The 24558-nt window shown below is 40.3% G+C and overlaps 1 protein-coding gene across 10 annotated transcripts in view; it reads left to right on the forward strand.

Annotated features, from left to right (window-relative positions):
* The first annotated feature begins 2406 nt into the window (after positions 1-2406).
* The window catches only part of FAM3C (FAM3 metabolism regulating signaling molecule C), a 65643-nt gene continuing 43491 nt past the window's right edge, over positions 2407-24558 (forward strand). For 2 of the 10 annotated variants that reach the window (XM_060777724.2, XM_067469042.1), the window contains exon 1: positions 2407-2526. The gene's annotated coding sequence lies outside the window, so the exon portion shown is untranslated. Of the gene's footprint in view, positions 2527-10912; positions 11069-11139; positions 11214-24558 lie in introns of those variants that run through there. The other 8 variants (XM_060777727.2, XM_067469045.1, XM_060777726.2 and 5 more) reach the window with 6 other exon arrangements.

The raw sequence follows: 24558 nt of genomic DNA on the forward strand, positions 1-24558 counted from the left end.
TTCATGCTGGTTACATTGGTGCACAGGATGGCAAGGAGCTTGCATGGAGCTCCATGCCTGGCTACGAATAGATGCAGCAGCAAATGCATTCTCCAGCTATTTGCACAATAGACTCATATTAAACTCGAACAGGGTGGATCCAGGGCTGCTCCTTGGCATATTTACACCAGACTAAACTGCCTGGCATTGACATGCCATCTTTTTTTGTTTCCCCAACCACCTGCTCTGAAAACAGAACCTCACAAAGGGGGAAAGAAAGAAGCAAAACAGTGGCTCCATCTGAAGTGGTCAACCACATGGCAAGGTTTTTACTGAATCTCGGTCCACCTCAGCCAACCTCTTTGATAACCTGTTTAATTTCTCCACAAAGAATTTCCTTCTATTTTACTTCATGCCATTGTCTTCTTCCTACCATGAATTTGTGTTTCTGCTGTTCAGAGAAAATGATATGATGTTTTTGTGCATGTATTATTGCTCTTGGGTCCTATGACACTAGCTTAAATATTTCATACACATCGAGCCAGATGGAGAGCTCATAACACGCTACGTTTGCATCCTGAAGCTATTTCTTCTCCTTGTCATAGTGCGTCCTCTCATCAGAATGCATCAAGGATAAAAATAAAAACAATACAGGTGTTATTGGTCAAATAAACACTTTTGAAAATTATTTCCTTTCCTCCTGGAGAGTTAAATATAATTTGGTTGGTTGTCACACACAGCTTTAAGGCCACATTATCCTAAGGCAAGAAATGGAGAGAGGGAAAAGGACAAGGGAGCAAAATATATAGAAGATGTCTTTAAACAATGCTATTTTCAGACCATGCAGCAAATCTTCTCACAAGGATTTCAGCTTTTGGACAAATTTTGGTGACGCAGAGTTCTTTGCGTGATAGTCCCATTCATATCACATGTACTGAGAAGTCAGTCCCAACTGACTTCTAGTGCATTTAGGACTCATATACTTGTCAGCTGCATACCTGATCATGTTTTAAAATCAGAAGTGACAAACCTTCACTTCTTCCTATAGTGTTGGTTGTTGTTGTTGTGTGCCTTCAAATAATTTCCAACTTATGGCTACCCTGAGGTGAACCTATCACATGTTTTTCCTAGGGATGAGAGTCAGTGACTCATCCAAATCACCCAATGGGTCGAACATTCACACCTCTAACCATATTGGCTCTAACATATATTTGAGCCTATCAGTTTAGCCCAATGGTGAAGGATGATAGGAACTGAAGTCCAACATATGCACATCCCACATTTTAAGACTAGGGAGGAGTACAACATCAGTTTCCAACATCTATTTCCACATGTTCAGATATGATCTTGAAGAGTTGTAATAATTATTGCCCAGTGAGAAATGCAGTGATGGTTGGTGGGTCCTATGCAGGCATGTAGCCGGGGGTGGGGGTGGGGGGCTTGAGGGGCTTCAGCCCCCCCTGAAATTCTCATGGTGGTTCGCGAAAAGGCCTTACTGGTGCATTATTTAAACTGTTATGTTTATTCATATCATGATCTGATCACCATGCTCAATATATCCCATATGCATGGGGGTATTGGGGTAATGATACAAAAGGTTTGCTAGGCTAGACCCTCTTTCACTCAGACTCAGCCCCCCCCCCCAAAAAAACTCAGTCCCCCCGAAACCCCCCTGAAAAAAATTCAGCCCCCCCCCCCCCAAACAAAATTCTGGCTACGGGCCTGGTCCTATGTAATAGCTCCAGGTTTGGATAGCTCTTAAGGGTGTCAAATCTGTTTAGAATAGTGTTTGTTTGTTTGTTTACAGCATTTATATTCCACCCTTCTCACCCTGAAGGGGACTCAGGGTGGATCAGAGAACACATACACAGCAAACATTCAATGCTGTTAAACAGGCAGGACAGTTGTGCTGTTATGAAGTCTAATAATTTATAATACAGAGGCATTTTTGTAGTGTCTTATCACTTTAGTTTTATTTATTGTAAACTGCAATTGGATATTTAAAATGAGAAGTGATATATTATCATTTTAATAAATAATGTTCTGTAATCAAACTCCTAGCTTTTGGTGTTCAAAATTCTCTTTGTTTTTCGATCTAGACAAATGGCAGTGATAAAAACTTGTTGTTGCATTTATCTATGAAACATGAAATGTCCTCCCTCTTTTGTTTTGTTAAATTCTGTTGTAGTGCCTAGTACATGTCATTATAAGATGAAAGAAGTTTACCATCTTAAAAAATCATTGTTATATTCTGAAACAATTGCTATTTGAAGTTGTTTCTGACAATTTTGCCGAATCTGGACACAAGCCAAATTTTCATTGGCTGCCTCCCAGACTCAGGAACAAAGATTGTGTTTACACAGTGATTTGGTCCATGTAAATAGAAGCAAAGTTAATGACTTGAATATCTCAGCTTTCCTGTCTCACTAGTTTTCTTTTTATTCTTTCAGAAGGAATGTCTTGAAAAGCTCCCATCAGCTACCACATACCTGCATCTGTCTTCTTCATAACGCAGTTCCTAGAAAACCTGGTATCAACTACACACAGGTCTGTGTCTATCTTCTTTTTCTTCTTCTTAATGATGATGATAATGATGATGATGATGGCTGGACAGAGTTGGCAATTTATGGATTGACAAGAGGTTACATATTATGGAGAAAGGCAAAGGGTGTAATATGTTTCCATGGTCAAGAATATTGGCATTCAGAGAGAAACCTCTTAAGCTACTTTAGGTATAATATTGGGAAGAAGTTGAAATATAAATTAAATAATGAAATAAATAAGAAATAATTTAAAGCAAGAGAACTGGTGATACCGAAGACGGCCTTTTAAATATCAAAAGCTTCCACACACACATTAAGAACTTCTGGTTGGTTAGAAATGTTTGACAGTAGAAAATGCTGCCTCAGAGTGTGGTGAAGTTTCCTACTCTTAAACAGTAGGATGACCATCCTTCATGGCAGGTGACTGGATTAGATGGCCTTTGGATCTCTTCCAGTTCTATGATCCCATAACTCTAATTATGTCGAGCATAATTTCTAGGGAGGCAGATCTATTCAGCCAAGAACCTCCTTTGATGGTTCAAGGACCAGAGACAACAGGTGCCTCTCAGTGCCCTTGCAGGAGGCCTGTAGCAAATCAACAGAGGCTCTTAATGTTCCTTCTTTTAGAGCAGTGGTTCTCAACCTGGGGTTCACAGATGTTTTTGGCCTATAACTCCCAGAAATCCCAGCCAGTTTACCACCTGTTAGGATTTCTGCGAGTTGAAGGCCAAAAACATCTGAGGACCTCTGGGTGAGAACCACTGTGTTAGAGGATAAAAAGTTACTTGTTTGAACAACTCAGAATCCCAGAAAAAAGTGCCGGTCACATAGCAATCCCCTTTCAGATGGTGTTTCCCAGCATATATAACCCAACACATAAGAACACTTCTCTATCTATGGCTAGGTCCAGCCTTCAGAGAAGAAAAGCTCTGCACTCTTTTGTCTATCAAATCTGGTAGATGCTTAAACAGTTTGTTGTTGTGTGCTTTTTCAACAGAGGCTGAATGGTCATCTGTCGGGGGGATACTTTGTGCTTTTCCTGCATGGCAGGGGATTGGACTAGATTTATTTATTTTGTGTCAAAAGCATTGCATACATAAGTATAAAACTGATAAAAATAGGAGCACAAGTGGCTAAATAATTTTTGACCAAAACCAGGTGACAGCGACCTCATTGTCTATTTTTCTTTTGTACATGAGGCAGGGCATTGTGGCCAAGTATACAGATATGGAGTTGTTTGTTCTGCTCCACAGTCACACAAGTTTGAGGATACTTTTAGATAGTTCCACCTTCCACGTTGTCTTTCAATCTGCCTGCTACACTTCTGAGTCTGTTCAAGGACTTCCAAGTTCCCCATTCTTGGTTTGCCCCTGGAGGAACCACATTGGGGGGGGGGGGGCATCCATTTGGGATTTAGTGGTTTAGGTGCCCAGAGGGATACACTTGCTGTTGCTGGGGGAGAGTTAAGAGGAGTGGTGGTTCTCATAAAACTTTTCTTTGATTTGAGTCTTTTGGGAGGAGGCCTACAAGCCATGCAGCAGATGGCTTTTACACTGTTCAACCATATTTCTCTCACAGTTAACAGCAACTCCCCATTGCACATCGGGGGGCAAGGCCAGCTAGCTTATAGAGTCTATCAACAGGTGTAGGTTGGAGACATCCTGTGATTATTCTGCATGTTTTGTTCAGTGCCATGTTCATCTGCTTTGCATGAACAGACTTATGCCAAACAGGGCAGACATACTCAGCAATTGAGTAAGAAAAGGCCAGGACTGGACTGTCTCTTCCAACTGTTTGATTCTATGATTTCTGACTTACAGCAACCCTAAGGGGAATCAGTCACCAGATTTTCTGGGATGGAGGGTTTGTGACTAGCACATTTTCATGGCTAAATTGGGATTTTAATCCTGGTCTTCAGAGTTGTAGGCCAACACTCAAACCATTACACCAGCAACAAAAATATGTGGAATGCAAAATATGGGCAATTAGAATAAGCCAAAGAGTGCCCTAGCATTAAAAATATGCTGACAACTGAATTTCTGTGTACAGCTTATAAGGAAAGTGATGTGTGTGTTATTTATAGTTCCAAAAAGAGATACTTGTGATTCACCTCCAGATTCAAAGCAGGCTATGCTTCACTAAGTTCACTGGACACAATTAGTCACTTGAAAGAAATATGTTAAAAGGGCTGCTGTGCTGGCATTTTTTGTGTGTGGTTATTTATTAATTTCAAAGTCAGTTATTGAATTTCACAGTTAAATAGAGAAAAGCAGTTAACAAACCCCTTCCATCCCATTTTTGATAATGCTATGTCCTATTAAGAAAATAATCTAAAATGTCATGCCCAACAAAGATTTCCAGATGTAATTCCTCTGATTAAAAAATGTGTGAAAAATCATGATTTGGTTGGTTGAGCACTTGGGTCCAATCCTATGCCAATTTCAAAAACATGTTCCAAAAAAGCCAGCTGGTCAGTTGGAGATTTGCAACACAGCCCCGTAGAAAGAGCCAATACTTTTTTCTAAGTTCTCTAAATTCATAGATATAGCCAAATGCCAGTCTTTTTTACTATAAATAGCACTTTTGTAGGAAGGGCATCAGGGGCTATGACATTGTTTGGAGCACAAATGTCATAAACATTCAACAAGATTCTGCATTGCTTCGGGAGTGAGCGCAATAGCGGTCATAGCGTTTTTACACAAAAATCCATCAGCCTTGCTACTACGAAATGCCTTAATTTTGGTTGTAGGACAGTGAGGGCTTGTGTGTCATTCTGAGCCTTTTTAATAGAGAAAATGCAAGAAATAATAATAATAATAATAATAATAATAATAATGTTATGCTTGTTAAACAAATACATGTTACAAGTTCTATATATTTCTAACCCTCAAGATTTCAGTGGCACATATGACCTATATCCAAATAGTGAACATTTTGTAAGTGCCACTCTTATTTCAAATTTATACTGATAATGTGGGTCCTTCTTATGACATGCAAAGCACACTTTCTAAATGTTACTTTCTGATTCTCAAACTTTATACACTCACAAAAAAATTATTTGCTTTTCACTGTGTTCTGCCAACTGTGAAGTTAAATAAGTGACCATGACCAAGCCCTTCCCCAATGCTCAAAGAAAGGGAAGGTTATGTTCTGGGAAGAAGGTTAAAGATGGTTGTTTTTACTTCACTTTCCTATCATTAATGATTCATTAGGGCAAACACTGTAACACTGCTACGCCCTTTCACGTTCTCCAAACAAGGTAAGACTGCCAGGCCTACTTTCTTTTGAACAAGAGACATTATAGATGTATGACATCTTTGCAATATTTGCTTTATTTAATATTCGATTTACGCAACTCCTGAACGGACAAAGGAAAATAAGCATTCCTAAAACAGAGAGCAGTTTAGGCAAGGCCAGATTTGGCCTGCATGCCCAGATCCAGCAAATTCCAGACATAGTGTCATTTCTCCATGATGATTTTATTTATTTATCGTGTCAGAAGCGAATTGAGGGTACAGTTATAATGTATTTTAAAACACAATGTTAAAAACTTGGCATTATGTTAAACGTCCTTTGATCAGAAGCTAGTCACTTGGAGTGCCTCTGGTGTCGCTGTGAGAAGGTCCTCCATTGTGCATGTGGCAGGGCTCAGGTTGCATTGTAGTAGGTGGTCTGTGGTTTGCTCTTCTCTGCACTTGCATGTCATGAACTCCATTTTGTAGCCCCATTTCTTAAGGTTAGTTCTGCATCTTGTGGTGCCAGAGCATATTCTCTTCAGCACCTTCCAGGTTGCTCAAAAGGAAGTCTGGTATCAGCCACTGATAGAGGTTCAAGGTTTTCGCCTGCCACTTTTGGACTCTCACTTGCTGCGAGTGTTCATGCGAGTGTCTCTGTAAATCTTAGGAAGCTATTTCTTGATTTAAGACGTTGGCATGCTGGCTGATATCTGAACAGAGGATGGCCTGGAGATGTCACTGCCTTGGTCCTTTCATTTTAGGCTGCTACAGATGGTGGTGAAATATATGCTAAACAGTATTATTTCTCCAGTGGTATAGGCCGTAGGCATCCTGTGATAATGCAGCATGTCTCATTAAGGGCCACATCCACTGTATTAATGTGCTGGGATGCATTCCACACTGGGCATGCGTATTCAGCTGTAGCAAAGCACAAGGGCAAATGTCTTCACTGTCTGAAGTCCATGCTGATCTCTCCATCTCTTTCTAAAACTGTCAATATGATGGGTACACACTATAGTATCCACCAATAAAGTCTCCTGGGGCGTTTGATACACTTTAATTGCCATGGTTTCGTTCTTTAGGATGCTAGGATGTTTGGTGCACTATATCTCACTTTCTCTGACAAACAATTTTAAATACTGTACTTCATGAAACCCCACTTTTCCCTCTCATCAGCCTAGAGATCCTACAGAGCCTTGCAACAAAATTTTATGTAGCATGGTTTTTTCCTATAGAATCTTGAGACTGGCTGTTTGGAAATGTTAGAATTCTCCATCAGGGAGCTCTAATATCTCCCCCCAAGCACAAACCCATGGTCTTTAAAGGGGCAACAATTGCACAGTATGAATGGACTCTAAGAGAGGCTTGCTGTCCAATAGTAAGTAGCCTTTGGAAGCCACTTTATCTGAAAAAAAGTAATACAGGATAAATGTGTGAAGTACAATAAGCCTTGTTCCCAGTTCAAACAATTATATACTAGTATTGAGGCATCGTTTCTTTTCCAAGCTAAAAAAACACTGACAGAACTAAGTCAGGGTCTAGTATAAATTATTATAAGCTGCTCTGAGTCCCCTTTGAAGTGAGAAGGGAGGGGTATAAATATAGTATGTAAGTAAATAAGTTAGCATGCAACTTATTTTCAGGTTCTTATTTGGAATATCTCAGTAGTATGAGTCTTGTGTGCCTTCAAATCGTTTCAAGTTTATGGTCTATGGTCTATTGCCTCCTTGAGGCCGATACAGTGTGACCTGCCCAGGATCATCCAGTGGGTTTGCATCTCCAGATGGGGATTTTAAACCCTGGCCTCCTGAGTCCTAGTCCTACACTCAAACTACTATGCCGCGCTGGATTTTTTAGTTACTTAAGATCACACTGCCTTCATAGTCTACATAACACTGCCACCGCCCTTTGCACGAACTGTAAAATAAATTGGCTCATTCTGTTGTTTGCACAATCGCAGCAAACTCTGTCCGTTGGAAAAATTCTCTCCTCAAAATCAATATTTAATCAGAAGTTTATCTCCTACAGTATCAGCCTCTATAAATATGTACTTTAGAACTCATCCAAAGTTAACGTTGGCCACCTTGGAAGGGCAACAGATTTTTAAAATCTGGTAACAGTGTAAATGTGTAAACTATGGGTGAACTGTTAATTCACTGTGTGTGTACATGCATGTGTGTGCATGCCTTCAAATCAACTTGGTGACTCCATTAATTCACTGGTTTTTCGTAGACAAGGGATGCTCAAATGTGGCTTTGCCAGGTCCTTCATTTGAAATATAGCCTACAGTGCTTGGTATTCATTGACAGCTTGTTATTCAAGCACTAACCAGCACAGACCCTGTTCAGCTTCCATGTTCAGACAGGATCTTTCAAGATCCCAATGTTGCACATTCCAAATGTTTTTTATTATAACTGCCCCTAATGTTCATGGGTGACAGAACTAGAAGGTATTTGTTGCTGTTTTTCTGTGCCTTCAAGGCATTCCCCAGCAATGGCAACTCTGAGGCAAACTGGGTTTTCTGTTTCAAGGGAATGTGACTCACCCAAGGGCACAGGGATTTAGACTCTGCCCTCCTGGGTCACGGGATGCATCCGGCAGTTGAATTATTGCAGCTGGAAACACTATTATCTGCCATCACTCAATGCTGTGGAATCATGGGGATTGTAGATTTTGGGGTCTTCAGCCTTCTCTGCCAAACAGGACTAATGCCATGCCAGGCTACAAATCTCAGTATTCCCTAGCAATGGTCTGTGACAGTTAAAGTGGTGTTGGCTTTAACTCTACAGTGTTGATGCACCCAAGTCAACTCACTGAGCTGGCAGCAGGGCCATACCGTTTTCTATCAAGAGGAGACAACATGGTAACAACAACAACAACAACAGAAGAAGAAGAAGAGGGAAAAGAGGAAGAAGAGCATAGATGCACCCAAAGCCCAGCCCTCAAACATCTGTGCTGACATGGAAATAATAATAATAATAATAATAATAATAATAATAATAATAATAATAGAAGAGGAGGAAGAAGAGCATAGATGCATCCATAGAGCAGCCCTCAAACCACTGCATTGGCATGGTAATAATAAAAGGAGGAGGAAGAGCATAAGTGCACCCAAAGCCACAGCCCTCAAACCACTGCACTAGCATGGTAATAATAACAATAATAATAAAAATAGAAGAAGAGTAAAAAGGACATAGACGCACCCAAAGCCCAGCTCACTGTGCTGGCATGGTAATAATAAAAGAAAAAGAGAAGAAAAAAGAACATAGATGCACCCAAAGCGCAGCCCTCAAACCACTGCAATGGCTTGGTGGTAACAATAATAACAAGAACAACAAGAACAATAGAAGAAGAGCATAGGTGCCCTTGTAGCCCAGCTCTCAAACCATTGCACTGGAATGGTAATAATGCCACAAATACCTGCGACAAAGAACTGCTGGGATCACAAACCTGAAAAACCAGAAAATGAACATGTCAAACTACTCTGGGACTTCCGAATTCAGATTGACAGTGCTTTGGAGCACAATACTCCTGATCTCATGATTGTGTTAAAAAACGAAGTATGGATTGTCGATGTTGCAATCCCAGGCGACAGCAAGACTGAAGAGAAACAACTGGAAAAGCTGACATGATATGAGAATTTAAAGACTGAACCGCATAGACTTTGGCACAAGCCAGTAAAGGAGGTCCCAGTGGTGATTGGCACATTGGGTGCAGTGTCTAAAGACCTTGGCCTGTACTTAAACACACTCAGTGCTGACAAAATTACCATCTGTCAGCTGCAAAAGACCACCTTACTGGGATCTGCATGCATTATTCGCCGATACATCACACAGTCCTAGACACTTGGGAAGTGTCCAACGTGTGATCCAATACAACAGTCAGCAGAGTGATCTTTTTTGCTGTGGACTTACCTTGTTGTGTTTCAAATAACAGAAAAAGAGCATAGTGGTAACCAAAGCCCAGCCCTCAAACCACTGCATTGGCATGGTGGTAATAATAATAATAATAAGACGCTGACAAAATTACCATCTGCCAGCTGCAGAAGGCCACCTTACTGGGATCTGCATGTATTATTCACTGATACATTACACAGTCCTAGATACTTGCGAAGTGTCAGACGTGTGTGATCCAATTCAACAGCCAGCATAGTGTCTGCTGTGGACTCATCTTGTTGTGTTTCAAATAATAATAGAAGAAGAACATAGATGCAACCAAAGCCCAGTCCTCAAACCACTGCATTGGCATGGTGGCAATAATAATGATAATAATAATAATAATAGAAGAAGAAGAAAAGCACAGATGCAAGCATAGCACAGTCCTAAAAACCACTGCATTGGCATGGTGATAATAATAATAGAAGAAGAGGAAGAAGAGCATAGATGCAAGCAAAGCCCAGCCATCAAACCACTGCATTGGCATGGTAATAATAATAATAATAATAATAATAATAATAATGGAAGAGGAAGAAGAAAAGGAAGAAGAGCATAGATGCAAGCAAAGCCCAGCTCTCAAATCACTGCATTGACATGGTAATAATAATAATAATGGAAGAGGAAGAAGAAAAGGAAGAAGAGCATAGATGCAAGCAAAGTCCAGCCCTCAAATCACTGCACTGGCATGTAATAATAATAGTAATAATAATAATAATAATAATAATAGAAGAAGAAGAGCATAGCTGCAGAGCCCAGTCCTCAAACCACTGTACTGGCAGTAAGGCCATACAGTTTTCTATCAAGAGACAACAGCAGGGTAATACAAGGAGGAGGAGGAGGAGGAGGAGGAGGAGGAGGAGATCCTAGATGCCCCCAAAGTCCAGCACTCCAGCCGCTGCCCTGCCAGTAAGGACATACAGTTTTCTACCCATTAGAGCAAAACACCACTCAAGCCGCGAAGAACTTTTAATCAAACGAGGCCAAGAGCCAAGGAAGTGCCGGATAGCCGAGGAGCGTCTTCTCTTTGTGACGCAGCTGCACTCCAGGGGTCGCCCACTCTGCACGTGGGCGGAAGCGGCTTCCTTCGGCCTGGCTGCGTGCGTGCACGCCTGCGCGCCCGAGGGGTTTCGCCCGGACTCTTGCTCTGTGCCTCCCTCTCTCTCTCTGGCGCGCGCGCTCCCTCCCGGGCGAAGGGAGTCCGGGTCCTCCACCGCTAGGAGGCGCGCGAGCCAGTGAGGGAGGGACTGGGCGGACTCTCCCTTCCTGGGCTCCAGAGTTGCAGCCGGACCGAGCGCCTCCTCCGCCGCCAGAGCCGGGCGAGGGCCAGGCCGACGAGAAGGAGCCGAGCGAGGCAGGAGGGCGCCAGAGAGAGCCGGTAAGCGAGGCAGCCCTTCCCTTTCCCCTCGCCATCTCAAGTGCAGCCACACTGTAGCGTTAATGCGGTTCGACATTACCCCAGTACTATGGCATCCTAGGAGTGGTCGTCTTACAAGCCTTCTCGGCCAAAGAGTGCGCAAAAGGTACACTCTGGGATCCTAGAGCATTGAGCACTTCAAGTGGTATTGAATTGCATTAAGTCTAGAACGCAGATGCACCCCTGACAGCTGTAGTGATCTCCCCTTTCTTTCCTTTCCTCCCTCTCTTTTTCCCTCCTTCCTTCCCTCATAGAATCAAAGAGTTGGAAGAGACCTCATGGGCCATCCAGTCCAACGCCCTGCCAAGAAGCAGGAATATTGCATTCAAATCACCCCTGACAGATGGCCATCCAGCCTCTGTTTAAAAGCTTCCAAAGAAGGAAGCTTGCTCTCTCTTTCCTTCCTTCCTTCCTTCCTTCCTTCCTTCTCTCTCTCTCTCTCCTTCCTTCTTTCCCCCTCTTCCTTTCCTTCCTTCCCTCTTGCTCTCTCTCTCCCCTTCCCTCTCTTTCTTTCCTTCTCGCTCTCTTTCCCTTTTTTTCCTTCTTTCCTTCCTTCATTCCTTCCTCTCTCCCTCTCTCTTTCCTTCTTCCCTTCCCTCTTTCTCTTTCTCTTTTTCCTTCCCCTTCCCTTTTTCCTTCCTTCTCGCTCTCTTTCCTTCCTTCCTTTTTCCCTTCCCCCCTCTCTCTCCTTCCTTCCCTCCTTCCTTCCTTCCCCCTCTCTTTCTTTCCTTCCTTCTCACGCTCTCTCTTTCCTTCCTTCTTTCCTTCCTTCTCTCCCTCTCTCTCTTCCTTTTCTTCCTTCTCACTCTCTCTCTTTCCTTCCTTCCTTCTTCCTTTCCTCTTTCTCTCTCCTCTCTCTTTCCTTCCTTCCTCCCTTCCCTATCTAATCTATCTGTCTCATCTGTTCTATTTATATATGTATACACACATGCTGTACACATCTGCCCACTCTGCCTCTTTGCATATACAAACTGGGCCCATCACTTTGAAACACCCTATATATGTATGTACAGTATCTATCTATTCTATCTGTCTTTCCACATCTGCCCACTCTCCTTCAGTCTCTGGCGCCCTTCTCCAAGTGCAGCAGTTCAGAAGGAGTTCACAGTCCTTAGTTCAGGTCAAGTCTTAAGCCCTGCACTTAGGTAACATCTCCACTGTGGAATGACTGCAGTTTGGCATCACTGGAACTGCCCTGGCTCAATGCTGTGGGAGTTGTAGATTTACAAAGCTTTCTCTGCCAAAGAGTCCCGGGGACCTTGCCAAACTACAACACCCATGATATACTGAAGTTTTCAGAAAGTCCTTGTTCAATGCAGTAGGACCCCTGTATCATTATTTTATCTATACCCCCATTTTTTGGGGGGGGGCATGACTTTTTAGAGACCATAGCCTTTTGGAAGTGTGACCCTTTTGGAGATTAGTTGGTATTCACACTATTTGGAGTAAGCAACCTTTTGTAAGTATGATCTTCCTGAGAAAAGTTTAATACTGGTTTGGGTGAATCTTCTCCTTAGTTGTAAGCATCCATGCAGGGCAAATTACGCTTCTCAGTTGTTAGACTGATATACCTGGTTATCTCGCTGAACTGTTAGGAACAAAGATTTGCCAATGTACAGAATATATAGCAGACATTCAGAAGTGTTATTTCAGTTGCCCAGAAACATCTACTCTCCCATAAAATATATTTGGTTGTAAATCATGCTCTCAAGAGACCAAAAATAGGTAGTCTTTGTTAAAAGTAACATAGTTGATTTACTTACAGACTTCATGTATTCAACATACAGGTACATTTCTTATTGTTTGATAGTTTAAACTAGGAGTCCTCAAACTATGCGGCCCTCCAAGGTAATTTACCTTGGAGGCCCTCGCTCACGGTCAGCCTAAGTCTGAAGCGACTTGAAAGCAAACAACAACAATTCTATTTCATCAGCCAACAGCAGGCCCACACTTCTCATTGAAATACTAATTTTTTATTTGTTAAAATTGTTCTTCATTTTAATTGTATTGTTTTAAAGTGGTTTTTTGCACTACAGATAAGATGTGTGCAGTGTGCATAGGAATTCATTCATTTTTTTCAAATTATAATCCGGCCCTCCAACAGTCTGAGGGACTGTGACCTGGCCCTCTGTTTAAAAGGTTTGAGGACCCCTGGTTTAAACAATCTATTCTCTAACCTTCCTAATGCCACAGCCCCTTAATACAGTTCCTCATGTTTTGGTGACCCCCAACCATAAAATTATTTTTGTTGCTACTTCATAACTGTGATTTTTCTACTGTTATGAATTGTAATGTAGATATGCAGGATGCATTGATATGCAGGATGTATTCTCATTCATTGAACCAAATTTGGCACAAATACCCAATATGCCCAAATTTGAATACTGATGGAGTTGGGCGGATTGAGTTTGTCATTTGGAAGTTGTAGTTGCTGGAATTTAGAGTTCATCTAGAATCAAAGAGCATTCTGAACTCCACCAACGATGGAATTGAACTAAACTTGGCAGACAGAACTCCCATGACCAACAGAAAATGCTGGAAGGGTTTGGTGGACATTGACCTTGAGTTTTAGAGCTGTAGTTCACCTACATCCAGAGAGCACTGTGGACTCAAACAATGATGGAGCTGGACCAAACTTGACACAAATACTCAATATGCCCAAATGTGAACACTGGTCGAATTTAGGGAAAATAGACTTGACATTGGGGACTTGTAGTTGCTGAGATTTTTAGTTTACCTACAGTCAAAGAGCATTCTGAACCCCACCAGTGATAGAATGGGGCCAAACTTCTCACACAGAACCCCCATGACCAGCAGAAAATATCATGTTTTCTGATAGTCTTTGGCAACTCCTCTAACACACCCTCAGAACACCCCCTCCAGGGGTCCCGACCCCCAGATTGAGAAACACTGAACATTACTGAACATTGACTCAATAGACTGACTACACACTGCAGCATACTGACTAACTTCTAAACTGTACTGCTTCTGATGCAAACTGTACTGACTTCTGATGCAAAATCTAACACTCACTGTACTGTACTGTACTGTCTTCTGAAATGGAATCTCAGTCTGAATAGTCCCAGATGTGGTCACGCGGTCTGCAGTCCCTCCCACAACCTCAAACGACATAGAGTTAAGGGGAAACTGCATATCAATATATACATGCAATATAGTAAGCAATTACAATTATATACATAACAAATAACTGGTATAGGAGGGTTGTAGATAGTTGCTATTTCCAACAGCTTTATCTCTCCTGAAGGAAACTCGGAACAGATACATTCCAAAACACGCACACATCCCCTGTGGATCCTTGAAACTGTGGGCAATGACAAAACCTTATATTTTGGCTATACTTGGGTGTGAAGCATACCACGGAATCACACTGGAGGGTTTAGAGAGGCTCAAAATACTTCAGGGAGTGTGAATAAGTGAAACCGTGGATGTCGAATATAATTTCTCTCTTTCTCTCCAATATACAGGCAGTCTCCAAGTTACGAACAAGATGGGTTCTGTAGGCTTGTTCTTAACTTAAGTTTGTAAGTTGGAACAGGTACATTTTTGAAGTTCAATTCCAGTCACACACACCTACAGACACACACACATATATGGCTTTGGATAGCATTAGGAATGGTTAACATCTCCATAGCATTTGTTTTGCTGTCTGCCCTGTTCAGAATTTTGAAAAAAATGGCTTGTTGTGGAAACAAGGATTGGTGATAAAGCTTCAGTGGAGACACCTTTGCCCCATGGTAATAACTCTTTCAGGGGTGAATTTCCCTTCCTAGGGATAGATTTCTCTCACTTCCTGCTGTCTCACCCCGTTCTTAACTATGAGTCATTTGTAAGTTGGATGTTTGTAACTCTGAGACCTATAGTTTACATTTAATTTTTCTCTGACCCTCACAGTCAGAAATGTGAACTCTGCTCACATATGTGTAAATTACGTGTATGCTTTAAATTGTGTTAATACTTGATATAACAGACTGTAGTTTGCCAAAGTTTCTTCATTGATAAACTACTGTAGTCCTTAATGGATAACAGGAGTCTGTGTTTTTTGTTGCAGCAGTCCAGTGCAGCCACCCCTCTGGAAACCCAATACAGAAGCCTCATTTACGCAGACCATTTAATGCACTTTGAAGCTAACTTCAAATTGTGTTGGCCAGACAAGAAGCTCTCACAAAAGCGGGCAAAAGAAAGTCCTTAATGTACATCAGTTCTATGTGGTTTGTGTAATGACCATCTTGGTGCCAAACTGGTTCCAGGATTTCCTATGTAATCATCTACACTGCACAACCGCTTTCTTCAATACCGGTTAGAAATTGCATTAAATGGTCAGTGTAGATGGGGCAAGAGAGACCTTTGGTATGCTTAAAAATGCTGTATTAGTGTACCCATGTACAGAACATGGGTAAGTGAGACCATGGATATCTAATCCATAGATGAGGGTTAACTTTCCACTCTCCTTCTGAAATTATATTTATATCCAATGCAGTGGGGTGTAGTTTGCAAAGCTTCTTCCATAATAAATTGGTTTTTACTGCAACTATCTAAAACAGTCCCCTCTCCGGTAAAACAGAGAGGCCTTTGAAGGCGTGAAAATGCCTTCTTTTTTAAGAGCGAAAAAGTGGGATATAAATAAATATAATACATAATACTAAAATGCTGTATAAATGTAAAGCATTTTAAAGTGCTTCTTGTTCTTCATGAGAAAATAGTATCTTTATATCCCACAGTATTTCCATAGCTTGGAAAACTAAGATTGGTTTATGTGACATGTGCCTGGTAGGAAGTATGGATACGGTAGCTTTTTGTCACTGTGCCCAAAGAGCATTGTGTTTGTGTGCAGAAGACATGTTTGGACAGAAAATATCACTGTGGCTGAAGTATTGAGACGCCTCATACTAGTGCTCAGCCCTAAAATGTCAAATATATTAATAGTGGTTCTTTTTCTTCATGTACAAGAATGCATTTCCTACATCTCAAGTAGCCACAACCGGTTTTCTATGTGTCTAAAAGGAGTTGCTGGGTGTTGCAATTCAAAGGATGTTGCCTCTAGGAAGTTTCTACTGTAGAAAGTTTAAATGCTACTTAAAGCATTTTAATCTACGTGTCCACTGTCACACGGCTGATAGAGTGGGATCTTTTTTTTTCTTCCTAAGCGCCTGTTTAGTACTTACTGATGGGTTGAAGTGGAGCCTCTGATTCACCTCCATGATTATAAGTGGAATGAGTGCAGCAGCAATGACAATTTGAGCTAAATTACGCGTGGGTTTAGAGCTTGCTTCCTTTTGTTTTTGCTACTGTATTGTTGCAGCTACATGCTATATAACTTAGTTCGATTTCTGGTTCATTTCTGGTGATTTTTTTAAATAATAGTGAATTCAGGACTCTTGATTGTTGTAAGTAAAGGTACAGTATTTTGTGTTAAAAGCATGAACAGGTGCAAGTGAGTTCTTGTGAATGGTTTGGTCTGAATCCAACTTTTCAACCATTATTGCCCTTTTTCCTTCTCTTCCCGGACGAAGTCTCTTTTCTTTAACTTCCTAAAATCTGTGGTTTATCATCTCTACCCTTGCTTTCTTATCAATCTTGGACTATTCATTGGGAGGCGTGTTTTGTACACGTTGCAAGGTTACTGGGCAGCTCTATCACACATCACTGTTGCATCTGTCATCATAGGAAAAGGCGACTAGGCTGGGTGGCGTGGAAGGTAGTAAGGAAAAAGTTAGTCCAAAGTTCAGAAAGAATGATTAAGTCAAGGGAATCATATTCCTCAGCTGATAAGGTTTGTTCAAGGCAGGACATGACTAGGACTCTTGAAGGTCCCTCATTCAAAGTGTCATAATTAGATGAAGCTAACCTGGCAGTAAGCAATAATAATAACAAATTGTCATTAAAATTTAAAGACTTGCCAAAGTAGAAGTACTCCTGGTATTCAATTGGCTCTTCATGTTTGTGTGTTTTAACTTTTTCAGACTTGAATAATGTGATCTCGTTGGGACTCTCTTAGACTATCTGATTAATATAGTCCTCCAGTGTGACTTCATGGTCAACTTCCACCAAAGGTTGACCATAACATTGTGTTGGGAAACTGAAAGATTTTTAAGGCCCTTTCATCAGGCCTATATCCCAAGAGAAACCAGCATTTTGAGTTAGGGGCCAGATTGCGATTTTATTGGAAAGGAGCGAGATACCCTCCTGGGTCAATCCCAAATTGATCCGAGGGGGATTGCCCCCAGCCTTCCATTTATATTTAGTTAGAGGCCAGGCTACCTCCCAAACCCCTATAATTTGCTGGAGAGGTAGCAAGAAACCATCCCAGATCAAGTTCAGATCAACCCAAGGGGTATCACCCCCAAACTTCAGGTTTTTTTTCTAAGAAATTACTAGAAAGGTCTGCAAGTGGAGGCAGGCCTCTTCTGCAGAGCTGCTGTTGGATCAAAAATTGGAGTTTCAGAGAGGTGAGGGGGAAATCCTTCTCTTCTCTCCAAAGCTGTTGTTTTTTTGGCACTACATATAAGATATGTGCATAGGAATTTGTTCATGTATTTTTTTTTAAAAAAAACTATCATCCTGTCCCCCAACAGTCTGGGTATCATGAACTGCCCTCGTCTTTAAAAGTTTGAGGACCCCTATATTAGACAAACACTTTTCTGTAGTATATGTGTGTTTACCTGAATATCTAATTGTTGTGTGTCTTCAAGGAATAACCAAGTAATCTCCAACTTATAGTGATTCTAAAGCAAATTTGTTGTGTATTTCTATGGGGTGGGGATTTGCTGGGGGGGGGGGCGTACATTAGCTTTCACCTGACGTTGAGAAACTGTGACTTATCCAAGGTCATCCAATGAGTTTCCATGGCTGAGCAAGGATTCTTCACACCCTGGTTTCGAGAATTAATAGCCCAGCACTCAAATCACTGCATGACACTGGTTCCATCTATCCAACATTGTCAACTCAAAGTTTGGAGGGTTTCATTATTTCCATCTCTGCTCCAAGCCCTTCTTGACTTTATGGTACAAAAATGGATCTCTCCCACACTTTAGTGCTTATTGTGATATGTCTAGGACTAGATTTTCTGATATCACTTCTATATATTTTTTTTATTCTTAACTTGCTTTTTATTCTTGACCTGAGCTGTCATTAGGATTAGATCTTTTCTGAAGTTGCCTGGTATATGTAAATTTATATTGGGTCCACCAGTTCCTTGGTCCACCAGTTCTTTTGTTTCTTCAAGCAGCTTTCTTCACATCCTTGGCGTAATGGTAAAGAACTCAACTGAACATATGGGTGTGTGTCGTTCTGCAGGATTGCTTTGTGTGATCTGGCATTGGAAAAGAACAAAAGTAGTAGAGTTGAGCCCAAATCACTGTTAAGGAAAAGATTTGTAGTTTTCAGAGGGCCATTTTCTTGTAATTTCCAAAAACAGAAAGGGAAAGAGAGAGACAAAAAGACCAGTGAAACAAATTCAGAGAGACAATATTTTCGGAAAGAGTTAAGTCCATAAAATATCTGAGGCAGGGGATCTGTGGTGTTTTTTTTTTCTCCCTGGAAGAAGACTCCTACATTATTATTATTTTTTAAGTTACCACCTCCTCCAGAGAGGGCTCTTAGGACTCACTTTCCCAGTGGCACTAGCATAGGGTGACCATTGAAAGTTCCCATAATGGGAGTTGAAGTTTTTCTCTCTGTGTATCTCTCAGCCAATAAAAAGCCTGGTGGTGTCCAATCTCTGACTGATTGAGAATGGACATAACCGGCAACTACAATTCCCAGAACCCTCTCTTGCGGGTTGTCTTATTTTTTTAAAATGTTATGTTTAAAACTTCAAATAATTCTTTAAAAAGTCAGTGGATTCGTGAATTGTTTTGAAACTTGGCAAGCCTGCAGTTGTAAATGGATTTCATGCAGATGGGCCTTAAAATGGTTGAGGATTGAGCCTTCAAAGTTTCCCATTGTAGCCAACGGGCCGAACCTCTGCCAAATGAAATGGAAAACACCCCTCCCCTTTTGGGTAACTTTCTGGTAAACAAAATGAGGGATCAGACGAAAACTGTATGCCTTTTGGCCCGGATGCACATGACTCAAAAGCAGTGCTCAAGGGAAAGCACATGTTTGAATTTAGACTATATCGGGCCATCATAATGGCAAGTAATTTTGTGAGCGAGCAAATTTACAAACTTGCTAGCCTGCACATTTCTTTAGTAGCCATGGGAGAAAAATAGCCATTTTGGGCAGAATAGGTAATTGGATTGTTAGGAAACACATTTCTTTAAAAACCCAGTGGTTCTGCAATTATGAAACGGCAAAGCAGAAGTAAGAATGAACAGATATATTTGAAGATATAAATAAATTTGTAATTATGTAACTTTCACACACAGGAAAATTACAGATATAGTTGGTATGATCTTTTTAGTGCTAGTTTTCTTACACAGAATTTAACTGACAGAGGACACCTCCCAAAAAAACCTGCCAGCTATTGGCAAAGTCATATGGAGTACTTTGCAGTAATGTCTATAATTTTTCCATCTGTCGCTGCAGACTATCATTTTCATGCTGGTTTAGTCCTGTCACATTTTTAAGAAATAGGCACTAAAATTACTTTTCTCCAAACACTAGGAACCTTACTAGATTTGTTAATAAAAATGAAGAGAACTGAGATCAGAGGGTAACCAACAATCAGGCTGAAATTTAAACATATCAGGTGCTATAGAATTTGGACCAGGAGTCTACAGAAGGTGTGTCTGTACTGTAGAATTAATGCAGTTTGATAACACTTGAACTGCCATGGTTCAATGTTATGGGTTCCTGGGAATTGTAGTTTTACAAGGTCTTTAGCCTTATTTCCCAAAGAATACTCATTCCTCACCAAACTACATGATTTCATAGCATTGAGCCATGGCAGTTCAAGTGGTGTCAAACTGCATTAACTCTACAGTGTAGATGCACCCCAAGTTTAAGCTGAACTACTATGTCAATAGTAATTACTCCCAAGAGTTATAGGCTCCTATTCTGAAGTGTCAGGAGGCAGTTGAATGGTGAATTGAAGACTTGTTGAGATCTTGAAGAACATCCAAAAAAATATCTTCCCATTCTATGTAGAAATATAATAAATGGGATTATAATCATTAGACAGAACCTCTGTTACATTCCACCAAAGAATTTTACCATTCTTTCTTCCCGGGACAGAGATAAATAAATGCCTTTCCTTTCAGCGCAGCTCTTATCTTTTGCTTGATAAGTGTTTAAGTGTTTAATATATTTCCACTTAAGCACATAATAAAATATACCTTCCATGTTTCTTGAGTGTGACACAATTGCAATCAAACCATTTTGTGTTCCTAGGATGAGTATAGCTATCTGATGAATTAACCCCACCAAAATACCTTTGAATTTGAGAAATGAATATAGTATAATAATACATCTCGCCTTTATCAGGAGAAACCAGAAGCTTCTGAGATATTATAAAACGGGATAAATTTGACCTCAGTCCTATGAGCATTGTACATTTAATTCTGTCCCCGAGGAGGAATCCAGTAATGGAAATCCAATAGCAAGACAGTTTTAATGCCAAGGCTATGTTTATAAATATGCGACAAAAGTCATTTCTGAATATGAGTGAAATGCTCTTTCTGATCATGAAGTTAAAACCCAATACAGTCTTGTGGATTCCTAATAAAGCCTATATTAAAAGCATTTTCAGAGTGTTTTCTCTTGAAGCAAGTGTGGTGTCTACAGTAAATGGAAATAAATAGCTAGAATTCACTCCAAGCTGCTTTCTTTGAAGATAAGACCTCCTTCCAAAGATGGACCATATTTTATCTTGATCTGTGTTTTACAAAAAGGATGACAGCAAAGGATAGTTTGGGTGGAAACTTATTATTTTGGTCATTGGTAGAGTTCAGCTGAACTGAACATGTCTACTGGGTGTGTTTTGATAAGATTATTTTTAGAAAGAAGGTGCTGCAAATAAGGGACTCTTGAGTCACTATCTTAGTACATGTTCTTGGTGACTAGATGACAGGATGACAAATGTAAGAAAAAAATCACATAGAAATTCTATCAGAGACTATTGAAAAACAAGCTGCAATAAGAGGTTTAATTGTGAAGGATTTGCGTATTTTTGTCTAATGCGTTTCAGAATGATTTGTCACTTGAACTTGTCTGTGGGGAATGTGACGCTTGCTCAACCTGCACATAAAAATAAAGGATCGTGAAGGAATGTTGCAAATCTGCTAAACTAAATAAATGCCCTATAGTTGAACCATAGGCTATTTTTCTTTCTATAAACCTTGTTAATGTGTCCCTCTTCTACATGGGGCAATGACTATTAATGTTGTAGTTTTAAACAAACCTATTAGGAGTAGTGTCACACTTAACTTTTGAATATGTTGGCTTAGAGCAGTGGTTCTCAACCTGTGGATCCCCAGGTGTTTTGGCCTACAACTCCCAGAAATCCCAGTCAGTTTACCATTTCATGGAGTTGAAGACCAAAAAAATCTGGGGACCCACAGGTTGGGAACCACTGGCTTAGACTGAAGCCTGATGTACAAAACATATACTAATCTTATATAGGTAATCTTAATTCAACTGTTCATAAGTCTACCTAGAACGCAAGAGATTATAGCTCGATTTATAGCTCAGTAATATATTTTCATCAGCCTATTAGTTCTGTTATTTTACATGAAAAGTGAGCCCATGTTGTCTGTAGTTCACTTCCAGGACTGCTGATCAATGCTAAAAACCATGCATAGTGTCCCATATAAATTGAGGGTGAGGAATAAAAGTTTGTTTTTGGAATGGAGGGATGGCTGGTGTATGTGTATCCTATACAAAGAAGAAGAAGAAGAAAGAATTAACCTGAGTAGTGAGAAGCTGGGTACTATTTATTTATTGTGTCAGGCAACCAAACAGTTGTATTACATTTTTGACAGAACAAACAAACAAACATACAAAAGACACAGAGTTCGCAAGCTTGGTAGTTGATTAAATGTCCTTTGACCAGTATCTGGCTACTTGGAGTGCTTCTGGTGTTGCCGCAAGAAGGTCCTCCATTGTGCATGTAGCAGGGCTCAGGTTGCATTGTAGCAGGTGATCTGTAGTTTGCTCTTCTTCACACTCGCATGTCGTGGATTCCACTTCGTAGCCCTATTTCTGAAGGTTGGCTCTGCATCTTGTGGTGCCAGAGCGCAGTCTGTTCAGCACCTTCCATGTCGCCCAGTCTTCTTAAACTTAACTTAAAAATACAAGTTTCAGTACCCATTTTCAAATGGGAATTTCCATAAAATCGTAAAGCTAACAATTAGTATTTCTAATAGATAGCATTACAAAATGCATAACCCGGGCAGCACTAGATTTATATGCCCATTTAAAATATTTTATTTCCTTGTGGGCAGTTTACAAAATAGGATTTAATGAAACATAAAATGTGACGGACAATTAATTTTCTTCCTACCTTCTTCCCATTATTTCCATCCTTCACATTTGGCCAGCTATTCTGTTCATTTGCAGTCCATTTTCTTACTTCCCTTTTCTTTGTCCCATGAAACTTTTTATGCTGCAACCTCAGTCTTTAACCTGTTCCTTTTCATTATGAACACAGGATGCTACCGTTAGCTCCAATCTGGCCAAAAGACAACCGTAGCACTTATTGAACCTCTGTTCATTTCAGCAGTATAACTTAGAGGACATTTTGTTGGCAATGCTGTTGTTAAGAAAGTATATCCGTACCAACTTATTTGCAAATTACCTAGAGATCTAATAATACACCCAGTTCTATCTTCTGCTCACTGTTGCTGCAAAGCATGGTTTTAAAAACAGTTTTGTGAAAGTTTCAGTGGGATCAGTAAAGATGCTGATTCCAAGTAAATGTACTTTATCTTGGTATTGAAGAATTAGTGTATTCCAGAGAGAAGAACAAAAGTAATGATATACATGGATTTAAAAATTTACTACTCTTGTGGGGAGAGGTTTTTGTCTGCTCCTCCCCACGTTCTTTTCCAAGAAGTTGGCTCTAAAATATTAGACCTTCCACTGTGTATGAATTAAGATTCCCTGCTGAATAATTTCTCTGTGCCCAGGAGGGTAATTCTCAAGGCATATATCAAGGCAAAAAGTGAATGGTAAATCCTCTTAACATTAAAGGTTGTTGGAGTTTGGCATAATTCCTTCCCTTTGAAATATTTAATTGGGAGCAAATGTGTTTTGCGGTGTTGCTTGGTTGTAATGGTTGCTTATTACTAAATAAAGAATGAATAAGTGTGGCTGATATTATTTAATAATTGTACACCTGCTGCAGTAATTGTCAACTACTGTATGTAAGAGTTCTCCATAAAGGTTTGGTGAATTATTTTTCACCTCATAGCTAACAGTGTTTGGACAAGTTCATGTTATGCAGACTCAAATGCGCCTAACCCCAAGGTATTTTAAAGCATTCTCCTGTTGACTGCGCAAAAGAGCTACGCCAGAAACTACCCTTGATTTTTTAAATCGACCTCCATTAACAGTATTAAAAAGACCGAATGTGAAGTGGTTATCCTCTATTTTTAGCCTGTGCTCATTGGCAGGTTTGGGAAGCTGAAGGTACGATATAAAACTTGTCTAAGTTCTGGCCATTGAGCCAGAAAACATAATGAATGACCTCAGGCCAGACTTGCTTCCTCCCTGCATGACTTACCTCACTACGATGCTATGAGGAAAAAGTGAGAGGAAAGACTTTAAGTTTGTTAAACTGGTGGTGTAATAGGAGTACAATTGATAAAATTGAAAATAGGTACATTAGAGTTTACAAGTGAGGCCCTAGGCACACATACTTGTCTCTGTTTATTGCTCTGTGCTCTGAAGTCATTTCTGACTTACGGCAATCTAAGGTGAGCCTATTATGAGTTTTCTTTGCAGAATCAGATGGATCTACCATTGGCTTCTTCTGAGGTGGAGAGGCTGATTTCTTTATGAGCAGGAATTAAAATTCTGGTCTTCCAGAGTCCTAATCCAACACTCAAACTATTATACTACATAGGTTCTGTGAAGCTCAGTAAACTGTGGCTATGATCAATCTTTAAAATTTTTTCTTAATAAGGGCTTTTTAAAAAGTTGGTTCCCCGGTTTTGGAATAGTGCATTAAATGGCAAAAAATGATTTTTGATTGATAAGACTATCATCGGGTTCTGGACATTTCACATCAAGGCAGCTATCAGTCCCTTCCATCCTGAAACTGAAGAAGAATATGTTTCTGGAAGATTAGAATGTCAATTCAATGCCGTACTGTCTAAAAACCGTTTTGCCCAGTATCGGTTAGAATTTGTTAGCCTTGCAAAATATTTTTTTTTTCCATCAAAAAGAGTTTTCCACTTCAATATTTATTATTGCTCCAAATCTGTTTCCTCTATAAAAGTAGTACACTTTGTGATGTGTCCCAGGCCAAGATAACATCTTACCAGAATTTC

This window comes from Anolis sagrei, chromosome 5, assembly GCF_037176765.1.
Source record: "Anolis sagrei isolate rAnoSag1 chromosome 5, rAnoSag1.mat, whole genome shotgun sequence".
NCBI classification, from domain to species: Eukaryota; Metazoa; Chordata; class Lepidosauria; order Squamata; family Dactyloidae; genus Anolis; species Anolis sagrei.